Source organism: Mustela nivalis (assembly GCF_964662115.1).
Source record: "Mustela nivalis genome assembly, chromosome: 2".
NCBI classification, from domain to species: Eukaryota; Metazoa; Chordata; class Mammalia; order Carnivora; family Mustelidae; genus Mustela; species Mustela nivalis.
In genome coordinates, this window is record NC_139021.1 from 132,135,667 (window position 1) to 132,155,882 (window position 20,216).

Here is a 20,216-nt window from a genome sequence, read left to right on the forward strand (position 1 = left end):
CCCTAGTGGAACTGGGAGGACTGGAAATAGAAACTAACAGGGCCCTGCCCTGCTGGGCATCCATCCCGCTCAGGTCAGGGGAGCCAGGAGCAGGGGACAGTATTGGTTTAAATTAGTACCAATTAGACTTGCAGTATGTTGGGGGGAGGTGAAGGGAGTGGGGACACCTAGGATCTCCTTTCAGCTCAGTCCAGACCAGCATGTGACCTTGACTAGGGCACATGGCTTCAGGGAGCCTGTTTCTGCATTTGGCATGGTTCCAGGGCCTTTACGTCATGCCCCCTATGACCTACCTCCTCTTGGACTATGAGCTTCCGGGGGGACAGAAGTCGCCTTTTGACCCCTGCACTCAGTGCCCTGTGTACAGTAGTTGCTAATAAATGAGGCCCCAAAGGGTACTTTTTTTATCAAACAGCTTGCTTTCCGCCCCCGCAGGTTGCTGTCACAGGGGGTGGCCAAGGCCAAGGAAGGGAGCACCGGCTGGCCCAATAGTCGAACCCGTGCCCTTCAGTGTGTGTGCCTGCCTCTGGTTTGCTTCCTTGTTTCTGGAGAAGGGTCTTAAAGGGATGTGAGGGGGCGGTGCCCAGTTGCCTGGTGCACCGGGCCCTGCCCTTGGCACAGCCCAGGCGTCTGGAGCCTGCAGACCCCGTGGGACCGAGCTGAGTGCCTACGGTGCCTCGCAGGCCCCGTCTCTGTAGGAAAGCAGGCAGAGCCGCTGTGGCGCCGCTGGACAGGAGGCCCGAGGCAGCGGTGAGTGTCCCCGGGGCCGCCCCCTCCCTGGGCCGCCCCCACCCTGAGCCCTGGCCTGAGGACGCTGTGGAGTCACCCCAGTCCTGTCTGTGGCTCCTGCGTCCTGGCACCGCCCAGCAGGCATCTCCCCAGCCCTGTGGGTCGAGCCACTACCATGGGGTCCTGAACTTGAGCCCCGCCAAAGGGGGGCACTCCCAGGTGAGCCCCGGATGGGGCAGCAGGGTGGTCAGGGCTCCCTGGGGGTGGCTGGATGTGTCCCCCTTCCCCCCGTCCCATTCCCACTCTGGGTCTCTGTCCAATAGCCTAATTCTCCTGTTGCCAGCCGGCCTCAAGGGGTGGCAGGTCCTGCTCTGGAGACCAGGGGACCCGAGGATAAAGTCATAGTTCAGGACCATCTGCAGAGCCCCCAGGAGGTACCAGGCTAGCTCTGGGAAAGGGATATGACAGGAGACATGGGTCACACACACACCGCCACCCCCTCTTTGTCCTCCTCAGTGTTTCCTGCCCCCAGGAGTTGCTGCTGTCTCTGAGCGCACCGAGAGCAGGGGTCCCCACACCCCCAGCCTCAGGGGATCCTGGGCTACGCTAGCTGTCACCGCAGTCTGCCACAGTGCACCCGTGCCCAAGCCAGACCCGCGGGAGCGCTGTGCACACTTGTCTCATTTGGTGCTCTCAGCTCGCAGAGTGGGCGCTGAGAGGTCCCATCACTTGCTTGAGGTCAGGGCAACCACAGGTGGAGTTACCCTGAAGCTAATGACGTGTAAGCTTCAGACCCTTCCAAGGCCCCCCAGCCTGTTGTATCTTTGTAGGTTCGTATTTTCTCTTAACGGCTCCTTTCCTCAACAATATGAGGCTCAAGTCCCACAACAAGTCATTTCTCTGGGGTACTTTCTCTGTCTGCTGTCCTCTGCCACACTGCCCAGGGTTATGTGTGTGTGTGTGTGTGTGTGTGTGTGTGTAGGCCTGGCAGGAAGAGAAGAGCACCCAGACCTGGTCAGTGGGCTCCCATGACCACATTCTTGTCTTCCCAGGACTCCCAACAGCCTGGCAAACCTCCCCACCTTCCTCCATCACCCACCCCCTTTGTCTGCTATGGAAGGAGCCAGCTTGGGCAGAGCCCTTGAGTGACCTGGAGCCTCTCTATGGGCTCAATTTCCCTCATCAGAGGAAGGGGTGGTCATTACAGGAGGGACTGCAAAAACCAGGGGGAAGGGGATGGAGCAGAAGGGGCTCTGGAAAGCTGCTGGGTCCTGCAGCCTGGCCAGTGTCCTCTATTCGCCTCCATGCCCCTAATCCCATCAGCACAGTACCACGGTGCCCTGACACCCCGTTTTTACAGCTGCCCACCCCAGTTCCCTTCTAGCTGCGGCATCTTCTCCTCCCAACCAACTTGTTGATGAGTTCTGCTCCCCGCAATCCTTGCCCCCCCCGCCACCCAGGGTCACTCTTCACCCCTAAGAGTGCCTCCCGCTGTCCCCAACCACCTGGCTCGTGGGATCCTGCTGCCAAGTTGGTTCTAGGCCTACTTGACCTCACACCAGCCTTTGATACAATTGAAACCCTTCCCTACCCCTTGGATTTCATCCCACTCAGCTTCCCTTCCACCTCCCTGGCTGTCCCTTCTCGGTCCCTGTCCTCAGCCTCTTTCCTCTTCGCTTCCCCTCACCCCACCTACTCAGCTCTGATGGCTCTCCTGTCCTCCCACGACTCGCTTCTCCTGGAGACTTTAAACTCCACCTGATACCCGAGGTGCCCTGCCTCTCTCTAGCCCAGACCACTCCTCGGAGCTCAGGACTCTGATCCACTGTCCATCTGTGTGGCTCCCCTGGGCTCCCTTGGGGGGGGATCTTGACCCCCCCACCCCATCCAAGATTGGGCTCTCTCTGTGTTCCTTGCCTGCTGTTCCCACTTCACTCGAGCCCCTCTGTCGACCCAGTTACTCGACCCTGGTTCCCTCAACACCCCAACATCCAATCCAAAACCAGCCCTGTTGATTTTGCTTTCAAAATCATTCTCTAGAACCTGTCTGCTCCTCTCCATCTTCCCTGTCACCACCCTGGTCCCAGCCACTGCAATCTCTTGCCTGGACAGTTGCAGTGGCTTCTTGCTGGTCTTCCCCCTCCTCCCCCCATAATCCAGTTCTCTGGGGGAGCTGCTGTCAGATAGGATGGCAGCCCTTCCCTCAGGGAGACCCTTCAGAGCCTTCCACTGCCTTTAGGATCAAATACGAGCTCCTGAAACCCACCCGGCCCCTGCCCCCCGTCTCCTGTGGGCCCCACTGCTCTCTGGCTACGCCAGCCTTCTCTCAGTTCCTGGGCTTCGACGAGCCTCTTCCCATCTCAGGGCCTTTGACCCTGCTGTTCCTCTGTCCAGAATGCCCTTTTCCCCATGCTGCCTCGCAGACACCTCTTCGACCTTCAAGTCTTTGCTTAAATATGACCTCCTTAGCAAGGCTTCCCCCTGCCTTCCTGTCCAAAAAGGACCCCCAGCCGCACACTCCCTCCAAATACCCTGTATTTTCCCTTCCGAGCACTTGTCAGCTCTAGTTTCGGCTTTGCTCATGGGGCTCTTGGTTTATGCCAGCCTCTATTACCTGACTGTAAGCGGCCCCGCCAGGGCTGTTGATGTTACCCTCTGTGTTGTTCTGCATTTCCACACTTATTACGGTGCTAAGCGCCCCGTGGGCCCCCAAGAGCTCCCTGGCCTGAGAGAGGCCAGGGGAGGCTGGCTGCCCAGGCTGTCCTGTTGCTGTCTGGCCAGCAGGTGGCCTCCCAGGACAGAACTTCATCAGGCCTCCTATTCCTGAACTGCTCATGGTGTCCCAGGGTGCCCACCAGCTGGAGATCTAAAAGGCAGTCTTTTAGACTGGGAGGCAGTCTTCCCCCTACACTTGTCTGAAACTTGCATCTCCGCATCATGGCTATATATATATATTTTTAAAGATTATTTATTTGAGAGGGGGGGGCAGGGAGAGAGGGGCAGAGGGAGAGAGAGAATGTCAAGCAGACTCCGCGTGGAGCCAGGAGCCCCACATCAGCCCATCTCATGACCCTGAGATCATGACCCAAGCCGAGATCAAGACAGGGGCACCCAATCTACTGAGTCATCCAGGCACGCCCTCCCCCTGTTTTTAAAGTATCGCATCGTGGTTATTTTGGCCCACATCTCCTGCAGAGGTCTAGATTGGCTCTAACCCATTTTCTCCCTTGGTGACAGTGAGGAGCTCCAGAACTAATGACTAGCGGAAACAAGGTGACTTGGTCGTGTGGCAAGGCCATCCTCCTGGTGGTCGGTGCGAAGGCTTTGGAGCCCAGTTGCCTGGGTTCTCATCCTGGCCCTGTTGCTGACTCCTTGTGAGATCTGGGGCCAGTCACTTAACCAATCTGTGGCTGCTTCTCTGTAAAAGTGAGACTAACGCTTGCCTCCTCGGGTCACTATGACACCAGACTGAGGAAATCTGTGGAAAGTATTCAGAACGGGGCCTGGTATAGAAGGAAGGCTCAGTGAAGGACAGCTCAATGGAACCATTCTTGACCCCCCGCCAGAACCCCCAGTCGCAGGTGTGAGAGAGACTACCCACAGTGCCACTGGGCAACCTCCCACATGCGTGTGCACGGCACACACACGCACACCAGGGAAAGTACGGGAACAGCATGCAGCGCTCCCAGCCACAGCTCTGGCGGGCTGAGGTGCCCTCCGTGCCAGGACGGGGGAGCCCAGCAGATGCCCTGTCACCCTCCTGGCAATGTGCCCCCTGAGCTCGGGACCACTTGACAGGTTGCCATGGTAGCGGGTGGCGGGTGAGGCCTGCAGGGGGACAGTGGCTGTCCTTGGCTGAGCTCTCTGGCTTTTTAGAAGGAGCAGGCTTTCTGCCAAAGCACAGGCCTTCCTGCAGCCCAGACATTCAGCTGGCTCGGGCAGCCATGGCCATACTCAGAGCCCCCTCCACCTTCCCTGCTCTGGGGACGGGGAGGCTGAGCCAGCCCCAGGCACACGCACCTTTGGCCCGTGTCTGGTATAGGCCTTTCTCCTTTGCCCCATGGTGAACCCCTCTGGAGTTTGGGTAGCACCCAGCACACAGTGGCTGGTCTGGCATGTGTGTACGGTGGCTGAACACACACAAAAAATGAATTCCTTCTCCCCGCCTTGAAGAGAGTGACATTGTCAGGCATAATCTGACCTGCCCTAGAGATGGCCTGTTCGTCCCATGAAGACTTATTAAGCGGCTGCTACTGTACAGCCAGGCTTTGCTCTGCGTGGAGTCCAGATGCGAGCCCAGAGGGATGTGTCTCTGCTCTCATGGAGCTGACATCCTTGGGGGATGGGGATGGGGGGGAGACATAAACATCTGATGGTGATGGGGGCCATGCCGGGGGTTATGCAGGGCTTGGCAACAGTGAGGGAATGAGCCGGGGCTTCAGGTAGAGCAACAGGGAAGGCCGCTCCAAGGAGGCCGTGTTTGAGCAAAGGTCTAAGCAGAAGGAAGGAAGAAGGCCTGGAGGATGAGCATTCTAGGAAGAGGGACCAGCCAGTACAAAGGCCCTGGGGAGGTCCTGTGGTTGGCCCATTGAGGGAACTCAAACAAGTTAGGCTGGAACTCCGTGGGTGAAGGGGCTGAGGGCTAGGACACAGTCCTGAGCTGATGGGCCTTTCTTTTTTTTCCTTTTTAACATATAATGTGTTATTTGTTTCAAGCTGATGGGCTTTCACGGATGTGTGCCTCCCTGTAGCCCCTACCTGGAGCCACATGTGGAACATGCCCGGTGCCCCAGAAGGTTCCCTCAGGACGCCCTTCCCCAGTCAGTGTTACCCTTTTCCTGGGGGTCACCACTCTCTGACTCAGTGGTCACAGCCTAGTGTGACCTGTCCTAGGACCTCAGTTCAGTGGAGGACATCTTCTGCCACCTTCTCATCTCTACCTGGCTTCTCTCGCTCATGGAGTCTGTGGGACTCACCCAGGATACTGTACGGGGAGTTTCTTCATTTTAGTTGCTGGGGGGTATTCCATTATGAGAGGACACCATGATTTGTCTACTCTCCCCTTGGTGGATATTTGAGTTGTTCCCCAACTTGCTCAGTTGGGGTTGGGGCTGGGGGGCTGCTGGTCTTCATTGGCCCAACAGGCGTTCTGTGCTCCAGGGCTGCTATCAGGGAGAAGGGAGGGGAAAAGGGTCCCCCCTCCTTTTAGGCCCCCCCCCCCGCCCAGGGGCCGCGCAGGTTCTTCGCTTCCCACACCCTAGTCTTCCTTCCTCAGAGCTGGACCTTGAGATCTTGGGGAGGCATTTGGTGTGGGTGTGGGTGTGGTGACTGTTTTCTCTGTTCTGTGGGTTATCCTTCCTAAAAGCTGTGGTAAAGTACACATAATATAACATGGATCATAATATAACATGGATTGACAGTGGCAGCAAGGACACCCACATGTCCATCTCCAGAACTTTCTCATTCTCCCCCAATGGAACTCTCTACCCATTACACCTTGACACTCGGAGGCTTTTGGAATAGTGGTTTTTGGGGAGGAGGCAGGAGGTGGCCCTCCCTGAGGAATCTGGGGGAAGCCAAGGGGAAGTGGGGGAAGGTGGAACAAAGGGAGCTGTGGGCAACTGGGCCTCGTGAGTGGAACATTCCCCATGCTCACCTCCAAGACCTGCTGGGGTTTTCCAGACTCCCAGCACTGGGCTCTTTATTTCCTTCCTGCCCCCATCCTGGCTGCTCCCACTCTCCCCCCACTGGCATGGAGGGCGTTTTAACCCCTTTACTGCCTTGGGCCAGCGGCAGCTCAGCACGGCACTCCCCACAGGCTGGGAGGTGGCCGATGGCCCCACCAGGAGATTTGTCTAGAGGTTTTTAAATGTCGAATGTCAGCTAGGTGAGAGGTCAGAGCTGGGAGACCAGCTTCCTGGGGGGTTGGAGGCATGCTGAGTGGTGAGAGAAAGAGAGGTTTCATTCTCCTCTCGACCCCCTTGGGAAGGAACCTCTTGGGGGAGTCTGAAGGTGCAATAATTGTTAAGGTTTCTTCTGGTTCTGGAGGTTCCCACCAGCTTTGAAGGCCCTGGGGGTGTTAACAGCTGGAGACATCTGGGGCTGGGGGATGAGACGGGTGTTTCTCAAATATTGAAAGAAAGTTGTGCTCAGTGCAACGTGATCTGGTCCTGCCACAGGATGGGGGAAAAAAGGACTTGCTGAGGACTGAGGGGAGTGTCTGGGAAGTGGGTGTCAGATTTGTGTTAGGAAAAAGAAGAAAGACCTCCTCATGCCAGTCACAGCTCAGCAGGGAAGGCTCCCTAGGGAGTGAGTTGGCTGTCCCTGGGAGGATTACAGCTGGGCGGCCGTTTTCTGGCTGGACGCAGGGCACTGGAGTCAGAGAGGGCTGGGGGCCACTGGGTGAGTTCCTCAACCTCTCTGTGTCTCTGTTTCTTCATAAAATAGGGATAATAATGGGATAGACGTTCTAAAGTGAGGAATGAGGTTGTGGATGTGAAGCCTAACACGGTGTGGCTCTAAGCGCCCCGCGAAGGAGAGGGCGCTTGTGGGAACGTTCTTGGGTGAGGTGGGGGGGGGGTTCCATTAAGTCCTTGTCAAGGATCCCTCAACTCTGATGTTCCATGGAAGGGGAACCGCGGGGCTCATTCTGACAGAGTTCAGAGAAGTCTGAGTTTGTCGCCCACTGCCAGATGGGCAGCCTGTCTACTACCTGCCACAGATGGGGTGTGAGGAGGGTACCTCGTGCTTCTGTGTAAGAAAAGAATTGTTGACTCCGTTTAACAGATGAGGCCACAGAGGTCCCTTGAGTTGCCCAATGTGGACATGGTGAGGCAGGCGCTGGGTTAGGGGCTTGGGTCTCCAGAAGCCTGGTCAGGGCCTTGAACACCCAACCTGTCTGGGCAGGGCCCCTTGATTTTCCGTGGAGCTAGAGGGGTTGCCTGTCTCGCTGGGAACAAGGCTGGGTGAGGGGCACCAGGCAAGGTTTTGAAGAAAGCTTCTTTCAGGAAGTTCTTGTCTTTGTCCCAGGAGGAGCCCCTGCCCAGGGCCTCTTGCAGACCTGCCGTCATGGACAGAGCATGGCAGGGTTTGGACTCAGGAGAGCCCTCCTCAGATGAGTGACATCACCATCTGAGCCTCCTTGCTCTGGGATGTGGGAGTGGCAGCTACGTCCCAGTTTGGTATGTACCAGTTTGGTATGTACCCAGTTTGGTACGTCCCAGCATGGTACATTTGAGAAAGTGCTTTGTATGTGACTCGAAAAGCATTTTCTTTCTTCCTTCCTTTCCTCCTTCCTTCCTTCTCTTTCTTTTAAAGGATTTTATTCATTTATTTGACACACACACACAGAGTAGGCAGAGAGGCAGGCAGAGAGAGAGAGAGGAGGAAGCAGGCTCCCTGCTGAGCAGAGAGCCCGATGCGGGGCTTGATCCCAGGACCCCGAGATCATGACCTGAGCCGAAGGCAGAGGCTTAATCCACTGAACCACCCAGGTGCCCCCCAAAAAGCATTTTCTAGACCTTGGGCCCAAGCTTGCTGCTCTGAGCTCCCTTCCAGAGAACTGGCTGCTCCCAGTGGCCACACCTTCGGGGTCTGCTGCTGCATTCACATACAGGCCACCATCTGCCAGGGCTGCTCCCAGAGAGTGGCTGAGCCCAGGTGAGACACTAGTTGGGCCACTCTTGCCAGAAGCAGGACAGATTTACTGGGCAGGCTTTGCTCTGGTTGCCCTCTCGGCCTGGCCACGATGCATTCAGGCCTATGCCAGGTCTCGGGCTCTTTCTCGCAACCTCCCCTTCCCCACCTCTTTCAGTGTCAGGCTTGGAGGGCGCTCTGAATGCTCTCCCTCCTACTCCTGCCTCTTCACACAGTCTTTCATGTGCATTCTCCCAGTAAGCCTCTGGCAAGGCTAACTTCGCCTCGCTGTCTGCTTTCCAGTGGGTCATTACTAATATCCGGTAAAAAGTGGTACCTTCACTTTGGGTGGCAGGCCAGAGGGGACCTCAGATGTCTTACTCGGATTGCTGGAACATGGGGGCTGCCAAATGTTGTGGGTAGAGAAAGGTGAGCTCTGAAATCAGCCTGCCTGGTAAGGATCCCCGATCTGCCTCTTACCAGCTGTGTCCCCTGGGATGGTTAGTTCACGTCCCCGAGCCTCAGTTTCCTCTTTTGTTAAAGGAGATGACTCCTGCCTTGTGGGATAGAAGCAAGCCTTCAGTGAGTGAAGGCACATGAACTGTGACACAGAGGGAATGCTCAGTCTGTCCTTCCCTGGAGGAGGGAAATGGTGAGAGGAGGGAGCAAGATGCCATCTCTGAATCTGCCGTGTCTGGCTCCAGGAAGCGCCCTGGATTTGGTTGTGGGGTGGGAGCTGCACATGCCCCTCTGAGCCTTGGCCTGCACGCTTTGTTTTTCCTTTTAAGATTTTATTTATTTATTTGAGAAAGAGCATGAGAGAGAGAGAGAGAGAGAGAGAAAGAGAGAGAGAGAGAGCGCAGGGGTAGAGGCAGAGGGAGAAGCAAACTCCCAGCCGAGCAGGGAGCCTGATGTGGGGGTCGATCCTAGGACCCTGAGATCATGACCTGAGCTGAAGGCAGACACTTCACCAACTGAGCCCGCCAGGTGCCCCTGGGCCAACGCACTCTTAAAAGGAGTTGGCAGCCACCCCCCCCACAGTGCCCTATAAGCTGCAGGTGGGGGTGTTTCATCCATGCTGATGGGTGGGGGAGGCCGGAGTCTTAGCGTCAGGGCAGGCAGCCAGGAGCTGGAATGGCTGATTGCAGCTGGAAGAGTGCCTCAGGGTTGTTGGCCCAGTGGTTCCCCAAATACCAGCTCAAGTACAGCCTTGGAACCAGCCAGGGGGCTTTCCCAGTCTCCCACCCTGGAGATCTGAGCTTACCAGGCCTGGAGTGGAGCCTGGGGGTCTGAGGCTGAAACTTTCTTGCTGGAGATTCAAATACGCACACAGGCAGGCCGGGGAACAGCTATCCAGTCCTGGCCCGAGGTCTCCCCCTGACTGCCAGGACAGTGAATGCCGGTCTCAGATCTTGCCACAATGCAGGGGCCTCTGGTTTCTGTGAACATGTGTGGTGTGGCATTATGCTTCCAAGTTTGCTTTGGAGAGGAACAGCCTTTGACGAGTGGGCCTGTTTTGCTGTGGCTTTGAGCTGACCGGGTCCACTGCTGGGCACCTCCAAGACAGTAAAGAGTGAGTGGGGTGGTGTCTGTCCTTTCTGAGAGGCTTAGTTCTAGGCCATTAAGGACAAAGAAGGGGACTGGGTCAGGTAGTGAGTTCCTGGTCTCTGGGAGCAGTCAAGTGGAGGCAGGGACCACTACATTTGGGGATTTCATACACTGACTCCTTCCTCAGGCTTTGTTCCTTTTAGCTGCCTTTATGACGTCCATGCGATCCTGATGCGGGGGGGTGTCGAGGGGTGGCCTTAAAATCCTCCAGCAAGAAAACCGAACGAGAAAAAAAGACAATAGGAGATGAAGCCGGGACAGCCGAATTGTGATGGTTGTTCTAATCGAATGATGGGGACATAGAATCAAGCATACTCGTCTGTTTTGGCACGTATACAAAATGTTCAAAATATAAACTAAAAATGACTTAGTTATCTGAATGTGTCCTCGATGTACGGGGTAAAAAAGGACAGCGAGTAGAAGGCACGTCGGTTGACTTTCCTCGGGTCCCATTTCCCCTGCGAGGGCTGAGTCCCCTTTCCAGCCTCTTCTGCAGCCAACAGACACTGTGCATGGGTACACACATCTATGAGCTCACTTAAAAAAATATATTTAAAAATAGATAGCATATCCATGTGGAACGAAATTCCAATGCACGAGAAGGTATGCAGCAAAACCTTCCCTTCCGCTGGAGGCTCTAGCCACCCAATTTCGTGGAGGCAACGAAAGTTACTGGTTTCTCAGGTGTCCTTCAGAGACATTCAATGTGTGTGTGTGTGTGTGCGCGTGCGTGAGAGAAATATGTATATTTATATATATTCATATATATATTCAGGTATGTATGTTCATATATATCCCATATATAGAGAGAACATATATAGAATATCTATGTATATATTGATATGTTATGTTATCTATTATCTATATATAGAAAAAATAGATATATATTATTATATATTATCTATATTATCTATATATTGTCTTTATGTATGTTCATACCCTTTTTGCAGCCCCTCAAGCGTTAAACATCGGAAAGTCTGTCCTGTACTTTCTTCCCCTGGTTCCCTCCCATTGCCTCCCCTCGTACTGTCTTCACTCAGCTTCAGCGTTGAATGGGTGATTTCCCTGAACCCACAGCACCTTCTCATCATTGAGACACATGAAGCTTTTCTCTGGTGTTGTTCTCTTTGTTCTCTTTGGTTTCTTTTCCCTTCATCTCATTCCTTTTTGTCATAAGCACCCAGGGTTATGTTTTCACATAACGTACACATCCTCACTCTCATGTTTTTCGGGGTATAAGTCTTGTTACTTTCCATCCATGGTATTGTGTGGCCCGTTGTGCTCTGTTTCTTTCTTTTTTCTTTTTAAAGATTTTTTAAAAAGTTATTTATTTATTTGACAGAGATCACAAATAGCAGAGAGGCAGGCAGAGAGAGAGAGGAGGAAGCAGGCTCCCTGCTGAGCAGAGAGCCCGATGTGGGGCTCAATCCCAAGACCCTGAGATCATGAGCCAAAGGCAGAGGCTTTAACCCACTGAGCCACCCAGGCGCCCCTGAGCTCTGTTTCTTAGTTTATCCTAGAATATTGCATTTTCACACTCGCTCTGCACTTCCTTGTGTACCCCTGGATTGTGGGGTATAACTTGCACAGGATTCTGTAGTTGAAATCCATGTGACTTACCCATTCCTCTGAGGCTGACTCCAGCCCTGCACCGTCACGGACAGCCCTGCCTTGACCGTCGTGTCCACGTCCACGTGTGGACCTTACTCCGGCCTCTAGGCATCCTTTCCCATCAGCCCACATACACCCACCTCATATTTTAAGACATCGGCATGGTAGTTCCTGTTTCTGGAAGCTGCAGTCTAGCTAGCCGTCAGCTCTCTGTCTGTGGATGTTTCGTTTGTTCCCGTTCTTTCACCATGGCGAAGCATGCGCACCCCTGTCCATGTGTCCGTTTGTGTGTGTGTGCAAGTATAGGCGGAACTCCCGGAGGTGCAGCCACTGAAGCAGTCTGTATGGTTGTCATTTGGATAGATGTCATTGGAGGGTGTGACAGTGCCCCTTCCCTACCCCACCCCCCACTGCCAGAAGCTGTCTTCTAGCACTAAGGTTCTTTGAGGCTCTGAGAGGGTAAGTGACCCGGCTGGACGACATAGCTGGTGAGTACTGACGCTGAGACTAGAGCCCAGGAGGCTGAACCTGGGCTAGCGAACTTGCCAAGGCGTTCGGCTGGCTCCTGTGTGTCCCGAGCTGCTTGGAGCCTGAGACCTTCCCTGTAAGTCTGGGGGCCTCGGTCTCTCCTCCAGGAGGGTCTGGTAAGCCAGCCCTGCCCACTGGCATGCTGAAGGGGCAGCCCAGGAGCTTGCCGCTCGGAGGTCCTGGGAAGACGCTGTGTCGGGCCTCTGTAGCAACCTTCACCCCCGCCCTGCCCCCACCTCCCCTACGCATCTTCTTAAAGGACTCTGTCAGAGTGAGGCATCCTTGGGAGCCCAAGTGACGTTGCTTGGAGACAACTGGGCAACAGATCTGGGTTATTTAAAGGAAAGAGAGGGAGGGAGGGAAGGGGTGACAGCCTGTTTATTCAGGAGTAGATGATCTCCTTGCCGCAGGGTTTGGCAGACCCCCTCTCACGCTCCCCCCACCTCCTGCCTCATTATTCCCAGTGTCCGGGGCCTGGGATTCTGCTGCGAGACCCAGCACAAGACCACTGGGAGCTCCCTCCTGATAGCAGTGGGGGCAGGGGTTTCCCCGAATGTTCTAGGGAGGCACCAAGCAAGCGTTGGCTAGGGAAGGCCTCGGAACAAGGCCTCGGAGGAATCTTCTGATGGTGACAGTAGCCACAACTGCTGGTAGGTACTGAGCTTCTTTTCCAACTACTCATTTTTAAGAGCTTTAAAAACCCTGTCAAGGTAGATGTGACTATTCCCATTTTATAGATGTGGAAACAGAGGCTCAGAGGGGTTTAGAGACTTCCCTGAGGTTACACAGCTAACAAGGGGCAGAAACTGAATTAAAAGTCAGGTCTGTCTGATGCCGAATTACACACAGGAACGAATTGCTGTATGTGGCTGGAGTTGGCAGGGCCCTGGCAGGGTACCCACTGCACCCCGAGCTGACCTGGAAAGTCATGCTGAGTGCCCCTGTCCCTGCTCCCCCAGCACCCAGATCCCATGGCCTTCTGCAGGAAATAGGGCACTGGTGATCAATTTCCTTGTCTGTCTCTGCCACAGGTTGGTGAGCACCTAGGGCGGGTGGGATCCTGCTTATCTCTGTGCCCCGAGCCCAGGGTAAGGCATTCTTGTAGGTACTTAGAGAACATTGTCACACAGAGCTCGGATGCATGAGACAGGGTCCTCCTTGTCACCTGCAGATCCCTAAGGACAGTGTCCTCACCCAGAGCCGTCTCTGCCCCAGCTGGACAGACCTGGGCCCTGCAGCATTCCCTGGGGGCTGGTTTCCCATCTGCACCCTCTTGCTGTCTTGTGGGATCCAGCACCGGGGTTCGTGGACAGGCGAGGTCTGATCAGCTGGGAGCACTTCAAAGCACAGGGTCGGGTGGTGAAAGCCGCTAGGTGTGGGGGCACTGGGTACCAGGCCCTGTGTGGTCTGGGACGCCTCACCAGAAGACTCTTCAGTGTTTAGTTTTTAGAGAGAGGATAGCTCAGACTGAGCCAGGCCGAGTTCTGGTAGGCAGGGTGGGAGTGGGGAGGCGGGGGCAGAATGGGGAAAGGCAGGTCCATACATGAGTGTGGGTCCTGGGTTTGTGCTGTAGTTGGCATTGTCCCCTCATCCTCCTCTGGACCCCACGGCTATGCTGCATGCAGCTGATCATGACCTGCCTTCAAACCAGGCCTTGCTATTTCCTCTGATAATGGGGGGTCACACAGGCCGCTCTGTGCAGGGCGGCGAATTCATCGCCCCACCTGAGGCCCACAGCCACCGGCTCAGGTAATTGTCACTATTGTCCTTTTATAGACGGCCACCAGAGGCTTGGAGGCCTCCGCCATTTCTAATGCAGCCCCACAGTACCCACCTCTAGACCGATCTCTTGTGCTATTTTCTTCATAGTGTGAGTCCCTCCACAATGATCTTTCTTCTTTTTTTGTTTACTTGTTCACGGTATCCCTCACCCTCATCTTATAGAAATGTCAACCCCATGAAGGCAGGACCTTGTCTGCCTCTTTCCCTGCTCAGGGCCGACCACAGGGTTGGCACAGAGAAGGTATATAGTAAATGTTTGTTGACTGACTGACCGACCAACCAACTGAATGAATAAATGAATGAAATATTTGTTGAATGAACGAGCCAGGATTTCTTCTCCCTTTTCTTTCTTCTTCTGATGGAGCACTCTTTCTGTCATTCTTGAGGAATGTTCTGGAGACAGAATGAGCCTCCTCTCATATGTCCTGGGCAGTCTTCAGGCAGGCACTGAAGTCAAGGAGGGAAGTGAGGTCTCCCTGCCCTTGGGGACAGCATTGTCACACACAGGCCACAGGTGTAATCAGTTTTGTGTACTACAGTGGGAAAAACCAGGATAGATTAGACATCACACACAGAAGGTTAAGCATTTTGTTGTGACCCACATACGTTTTCATGGCTCTTGTGTAGGTGGTGGTCCCCACGTAATATGCATTTCTTTTTTTTTTTCTTCCAAGATTTTATTTAAATTCAAGTTAGTTAACATATGTAAAATGTATTTCTTACTTCGAGTGTTGATCACAAAAGTTGGAGCCCAGTGTGTGAGTTTCAGTCATGGGAGATGTCATCCTTGAACCTGAAAGAGTACAAGCAATGAAATTAATGATCCGGCTGGTAACTATGATGCCAATTACTGAACATGTGTTCCGTGTCAGGTGGGGGTGCTTAGGTCCAGGGCCCTGCACAGAGGCGAGGGGGAAAGAGTCCAGAGCAGAGAGTGATCCTGTCAGCAGGGAAGACTGCCTGGAGGAGGTGGAATGCACACTCAGCCTTGAAGAACCCCTCTACCCTGGCAGGTTCAGGGCTGGGTCAGAGCGCAAACCTCGGGTGGCACTAATCATAACGCTAGTAAGAGGTGCCTTTGGTGAGCTCTGGCTGAGTACCAGGCACCCCCTCATTCCTCCAGACACTCCTGGGAGGCAGGAACCACTCACATCATTTTGCAAATGAAGACAATGAGACTTGAAAAATGTGGGGACTTTTAGGGTAGAGAACATTACGGAGGCTGGATCCAAGGCACGACTGCACTGCTCGAAGACCAGGTCTGTAAGGCCTGGGCCGTACATGAAACGGGATTGAACAGAAGAAGGCTGCCACATTTTGGAGATGGCGCGGTGGGCCTAGAAGGCCAGACAGGTGCAGCAGGACCCCAGGAAACCAGGGCAGGTGGAAACTGGTCTATGCTGGGGCTCAGCCAGTAGATGTCTGATTACCTGAGCCTCAGAGGCCTCCTGGCTCAGGGGGAAGACTGCAGGCTCTATGACAAACCCCCAACCTCGTGGGCCCATGTAGGTCCCAGGTTGAGACCAAAGCAGTGCCCTGGGGAGCAAGGTTAGGTTGGCTCCCTGCCCTGAATCTGTCCTGCCTCGGCCCCAGCCCCCTGCGGCCTGTGGTGGGCTTGGCAGGGAGCGAGGAGCAGAGCAGAGAGAGACCTGTTTCTCATCGTTCATCTAGTCTCATCTTTGCTGGTTTGAACTCAGCTCCTCTGCCTCCCGGCGAGTCATTTGAGCTTGTCAGGCAATAACTCTTGGCTTGAGAGTTCCCATGAGGGAACTGGGGTTCCCACAGCCTATGTTTCTGTGCAGGGACTGGACATGGGATCTCTCCTTTGACAGCACCAGCACCGGCTGGCTTGGGCAGAGGGACTTTAGAGGCTACAGACAGTTCTGGGAGTGTGAGTAGTGGGGTTACTGGCTATTCTTTGTAGCTTTGGGCTACATTAGGTTGGTTTGTGTGTGTGCTACACATACTTACCTACACACACATGCTCACTTGCATGTCCACACTCATGCCCATTGGACACTTGTGCACACATATACCCTTATTCACATCTCTGCAGATGTGAGCTTACACATGAATAACACAAGCACATATGTATGCACACACAAGTACACACACTTGTATAGGGCCGTCAGTGGGGCCCTGGCATTCTTTAAGTCATGAAGTGATGTCTTGGGTGCTGGTGTGTGGGGAATGTGGGGTAGTCATAGCGCTGGGGGCAGGGTGTGCCGGCAGAGTGGGTGTAGGTCCTGAGCCCTCTAGATTTTGAGGTCCTCTTCTAGGACCATGGAACCTTTCCCAGGGACTTTTGGGCTTCTGCTCTGAGCGTCTAGATCTCTCAGGAAGCTTCTGGGGCCTTTTGGGCTGAAAGAGTTGGCACAAAGGAATCTTCCCTCCTGCTTTGGGCTGGGAGAGAATAGAGAATAGAGTAGTTCATACTTAGGGCTGTTCTATGTCCCTTCCTTCTTCTCTCCTTCAGTACTCAGCCCTCTCTTCCTCCCAGGCCCAGGGTGGGGCCTATCTGGTCCTGAGCCTTTCTTGTGGTTGGGGGGACCCCCAGCCTCATGACCAGCAGGGACTTGGTGGAACCTCAGAGGCTGGGTGTGGGCTAGTGAGACTGAGCACTGTGGCCCGGTGGACTCCCTGGTGTTACCTTGAAACACCTTCAGGCCTCTAGCCCTTTCCTTCTGGGATCTACCAGCCGAGCCTCAGGGCTGTCTGTTGGAGCTAGAAGGGCTGCGATGGCTGGTTCTCCTGGGGACACCTCTGCTCTGGGGTTTTCTGCTTGATTCAACAAGAACACCTACTGTGTGCATGGTGGATACAGATGGAGGAGTTTGGCACTGCGCTGGGGACCAGTTAGAATTTTGTCTTCCAGGAGCTCAGTGTAGAGAAATAAACACAGACACAGCCCTCGGCCTCTGCTGGACAGTGAGGGAGGGTGAGCAGCATGTTTGCACGCTTGTGTATTTATGTGCGCGTGCATGCCCGCGCATGCGTTTGTGTTTCTGTGTGCGCTCATGCTAATGCGGGGGTAAGCACCCTTACTTTAGCCCCAGCCTCCAGGGACAAGTACCCAGGAACGCGGCACCCTTGGGATGGCAGGCAGGGGCATCAGGCATCAGTGGGGGACCCGGCAGTGGGTGGGGTATTATGGGGTTGTGGCAAGAGGAGGAAGGAAAGGAATGGTGCCCAAGAATGGAGCATACCATGCGCAACTTGCTAGCCCTAGACACCTCCTTGAAGGCAGACAGGCCTGCTTAGGGGTGAGGAACTTGGGGGAAAAAGAGCTTATGTCACATTTCCCACACCACATAGCCAGTACACTGTGAGCCCATCTGGTCCTAGCTTGGCTGGACTCTCAAGGTGGTTAAGAGGCTTCTCTGGCCCCTCCTGGACTTCCTCTTCCCTTCTTTTGGCATATCTTGGGTGCAGCAGAGGCAGGCCTGCAGTGGAAGGCAAGTCTTCCCTGGGCCTCCGTTTCCCCATCCACTACACTAGGGGTGATATTAAGTCACAGTACTTATTTCATAAAATCATCTGCTGAATGTAGCATTTGAAACCTGGGTGCTGGAGGCTGGATAAGAGAACCACAAACCACAACCATTCCTTTTGTTCTCATTCATTCCCAGGGCTGACCTGGGGGGCTGCGTGCCTCTCTTCCAGGCCAGCGCCCTCTGGCCTGACTCTGGAAAGAGGTGAGGGCAGCGCTGCGTTTGTCTTGGGGAGATCCGGCTCCCCCACCTCCTGCTCCTGCTCTGAGTGGGGGCCAGACAGGTAGTGACAGGTGAGGAAGAAGGATTTCCCGAATGTGGAGAGGGAAGAAGTGACTCACTAACCACAACAAAGCCGATCTCTCCGAGGGAAGCCGCGGGGAGAGAGTGAACGCACGCGGGTGCCGGCGGAGGCGTGCCATCCACGGGCCTGCGTGGGCGGCTGCGGCGTCGGGAGTTGGAACGCTGCACCTAAGGGGCGAGGATAGTGGGAGTCACCTCCCCCCACTCATGGGGATGGGGGTGGAGGGTCCCCTCCCCTTCCGAAGTTTCTGTCCTCTCATTCCTTTAAGCCTCGGGTCTGAGGGGCGTCCAGGGCTTGGGAGAAGCCCACGGCCGAGCGGACAGTCTGCTCTACGGCCGCTGACACTGGAGTGGCTGAGACCCGGACACGGCGATCGTCTCGCTCAGGTTCTCAGCACAGTGAGGCATTTATTCAGGCTCCCCAATGCTCATCGGAGTACCGCCGAGGCACGGCCGGCCGGGCTTTAAACAGCAGAGAGAGGCGAGGGAAGCTCCGGCCCGCTGATCGCCGGGGAGAGCTGGAGTCTGGGAGGGGGTGTGGCGCCGAGAGCATTCGCTTCTCTCTCCAGCCAGGGAGGCTGCATGGAGGGTTTGGGCATCTTCCAGCAGGAGCCGAACTAATGACAAGGGAAGAGGAACTGGCTTCTCAGGCAGTCTCCCCCGCCCCAAACTTTTCCTCCCAGCGCGGGGTGGGCGGGCAGAGAGAGGAAGCGGGGCCGGAGAAGGTGGGGCCAGCCGTTCCCTCTCCACCCCCGAGCCGCGGCTCTGGGATGCCAATCCCGACGCGGCTTGGGTGAGTGTGTCTTTAAATCCAAGCCCCCCGCCCCCGCGGCGGCTAGGGCAGGGCCTCGGGCTGGCCGGGGGCTGGAGCGGTGATTGGCGGCCGGGCCGGGTCCGCCTCTTGGCCGGGGGGGGGGGTGGGGGGGTGGGGGGCCTCGGGGCGCGGGAAGCTGAGCTGCGAGCTGGGGTTGGGACGCGCATCTTCCAGCACCAGCTAGCGCGGGCTGAGGTTCTCCTGGCCTCGCCTCGTTGCGCCCGGCCTAACCGCCTCCGGAGCCGCCTCTGCCCACGGATGGGCTGGGGAAGTTGGGAGGAGCGAGACGGAGCCCGCGCGGGGCGCGCCCAGCCGCTGCCTGTCTTGGCGCCCGCAGTCTGGGCGCTGCGCACCAAACACAGGAGCGCGGATGCCCCCCGGAGCCGCGGGCTGGCAGGTATACACGCGTCCGGTCCCGGGGCTGGCGATGGGAGGGCAGATCCGGAGTCCCCTGGGCACCCCCTTTCCTGGGGCGGCTCAGACCACCCACTCGCCATCCCCCGGCTGTGCACGCCTCCTGGGCTCCCGGAGAGGAGAGGCTCCGGGCTCCCATCCAAACCCGCACGGTATTGGTGCCTGGGAGAGAAGTGGGACCTCAATAAAGAGTGGGCGGTTATTAGTTGTTTGCCAGCCGCTGGGCTGTATCTCTCTCCTCCGCCAAGGTTTCCGCCACTCTTGGGGACAAGGCCTGGGGCACGGTCCCTGAGCAGCCTCACTGCCCAGTTAGGAGGAGGGAAGCAGGGAAGCAGACTCTTGATCCATGCATAGGGTCACTGGACACATCTTTAAGGGGCTTGAGGCCCATGGAGCTGGTTCAAATTATGAGGTCCCAGTGGGCTCAAGCTTTGATTCTGAGCCCCTCCCGCCCTGTCCCTCTGCAGGCCTGGGACTCCCGGGAGAATCCCTTTTCATCTTCAGAGTTTTTTCCTGAAGAGTCAGTGACTTGTCAGAAAGCAGAGTGGGGTGTGGGAGAGCTGTTGCACCTGACTCAAAAGTGGCCAGGATGGTTGGAACCTGTTCTTACCTCTTGGGCAGTGGGAGATGGAAGAAAGTGTCCTGGCCTCAGGAAGCTTCTGGCACTCTTTACTTTCCCAACCAAAGGTCTAGGCATCAAGTCCTTGGCTTCTGCTTCGAGTGGCTGGACCCAGTGACTGAGCACCTCTTACATGCCAGGCCCCTGGCTCTGCTGGGGAGAATGGGAGTCTGGGAGGACTCAGGGTGCTGTCCTCAGGTGGCTCAGCCCTATGGAGAATGCAAGACAAACAGAAAGTTTGCTGATACAGGCTTTCCATACCAGTCCCGGACTAATAATAGCGGAAATGCCAAGAGGCTCCGCATGATTAATTGCCAAATAAGTGATGTAGGCTGCCACTGCTGGGGTGGGGGGTGGGGTGGATGCTGGCATCCCATTCTCAGGCAATCATATGCATATGTTTAAATCTGTTTAAAATGTTCTAGCACCATAGCCCTCTCCTCCTGGGTTATCAGAAGTCCCCACCCCTGTGCACAGGGAGCAGAAAGGGGTTCCAGAGATTTCCTTGCCTGTATGTGTCCCCAGCCCCACGCTCAGGTTTTTTCCCGCTGGTAGATTTCTGAAGAAGCCCTTTTGCTTTTTGGAGTTAGGCCAAGCACGGGACTCCCCCAGCTTCCCTGGGGCCTCTGAGGTTTGAGGTCTAGGTCTAGCCTTATGGGAGGGAGGCTCAGAGGCCAGCAGG

The 20,216-nt window shown here is 55.5% G+C and overlaps 1 protein-coding gene and 1 long non-coding RNA gene across 4 annotated transcripts in view; one reads left to right on the plus strand and one right to left on the minus strand.

The window, feature by feature from the left end:
• Positions 1-727: 727 nt before the first annotated feature.
• Positions 728-20,216, plus strand: part of PALD1 (phosphatase domain containing paladin 1) — an 87,481-nt gene continuing 67,992 nt past the window's right edge. The window contains exon 1 of one of the 3 annotated variants that reach the window (XM_082720260.1): positions 728-750. The gene's annotated coding sequence lies outside the window, so the exon portion shown is untranslated. Of the gene's footprint in view, positions 751-18,146; positions 18,899-20,216 lie in introns of those variants that run through there. The other 2 variants (XM_082720257.1, XM_082720258.1) reach the window with 2 other exon arrangements.
• Positions 14,178-19,700, minus strand: LOC309859528. Its single transcript, XR_014308747.1, has 4 exons — positions 19,526-19,700; positions 17,730-17,855; positions 14,617-14,686; positions 14,178-14,426 (listed from the first exon to the last, which is right to left on the minus strand). It is a non-coding gene; the product is annotated as an uncharacterized lncRNA (long non-coding RNA).